The sequence below is a fragment of the Mandrillus leucophaeus genome, unplaced genomic scaffold (genome assembly GCF_000951045.1).
Source record: "Mandrillus leucophaeus isolate KB7577 unplaced genomic scaffold, Mleu.le_1.0 Scaffold77, whole genome shotgun sequence".
Lineage (NCBI taxonomy): Eukaryota > Metazoa > Chordata > Mammalia > Primates > Cercopithecidae > Mandrillus > Mandrillus leucophaeus.
The window spans coordinates 3,121,932-3,123,488 of NW_012108363.1; positions in this window are offsets into that span (position 1 = coordinate 3,121,932).

A 1,557-nucleotide genomic window follows, 5' to 3' on the forward strand; every position below is an offset into this window, starting at 1 on the left:
CCGTCTGTACTAAAAATTAAAAAATTAACTGGCGCATGGTGGTGGGCACCTGTAATCCCAGCTACTTGGGAGGCTGAGGCAGGAGAATCATTTGAACCCAGGAGGCGGGGGTTGCAGTGAGCCGAGATCGCACCATTGCACTTCAGCCTAGGGTACAGGGCAAGACTCTGTCTCAAAAAAAAAAAGTCAATAACCTAAACTTCCACCTAAAGAAACTAGAGAAATAAGAGCAAACTAAACCCAAAGCAAGGAGAAGGAAGGAAATAATAAAGATTAAAGTGGAAATAAATGAAACTGACCAACAAAAGAGAAAATCATAGAAATCAACAGTTGGTCTTCTGAAAATATTAACAAAATTGACAAACCTTAAGTTAGACCTAGAAAAAACAGGAATGAAAGAGGAGACATTACTAACAACCTTACAGAATCAAAGAAGGAAATATGAACAATTGCATACCAACAAATTGGATAACCTAGATTAAATGGAAAAATTAATAGAAAGGCACAAACTCCCAAAACTGACTCAGGAAAAACTAGAAAACCTGAATAGACCCATAATAAGTGAAAAGATTGGGTCAGTAATCCAAAACAAGGAATCAGAGAAAGGCTCAGGACCAGACGGTTTCACTGTCATCTGATGAGTTCTACCAAATATTAAAAGAACACCAATCCTTCACAAATTCTTCCAAAAAAATGAAAAGGAAGGAACACTTACCTCATTCCATGATATCAAACCAGACAAATAACATCACAAGAAAACTACAGACCAGTATTCCTTATGAATATGCTTATAAAAATCCTCCATAAAATACTACAAACTCAATCCGGCAACGTATAACAAAAATTGCATTATGACCAAGTGAGATTTATTCCAAGAATGCAAGGTTGGTTCAATGTGAAAGTCAACCAGTATGATACATCAAACTAATAGAGTAAAAGAAACCACATGATCATTTCAGCAGACATAGGGGAAAAAAAAAAAAAAAAACACAACAAATCCAATATCCTTTAATTAAAAAAAAAAAAAAAACACTAGAAATAGAAGGAAACATCCTCAACTTGGTGAGCATTTATGAAAATATGAAAAAACCACAACTAACATACTTAGTGGTGAAAAAAAGCCTTCCCCATAAGGTCAGGAAAAGTCAAAACTGTCTACTCTCACACACTTGTTTGTTTTTTTTGAGACAAGGCCTCACTCTATTGCTCAGGCTAGAGTGCAGTGGCACAATCATGGCTCACTGTAGCCTCTGCCTCCCAGGCTCAAATGATCCTCCTGCCTGCCTTAGCCTCCTGAGTAGCTGTAATCACAAGCACACACCACCATGGCAGGCTAATTTTTTGTGTTGTTTGTAGAGATGGGATTTTGCCATGTTACCCAGGCTGATCTCAAACTCCTGAGCTCAAGCATTCTGCCTGCCTTGGCCTCCCAGAGTGCTAGTATAACAGATGTGAGCCACTGCTCCCAGCCACCACTTTTATTTAACATTGTACTTGGAGGTTCTAACTAGGGCAATTAGGCAATAAAAAGAAGATTACTTTTTTTTTTTTTTTTTT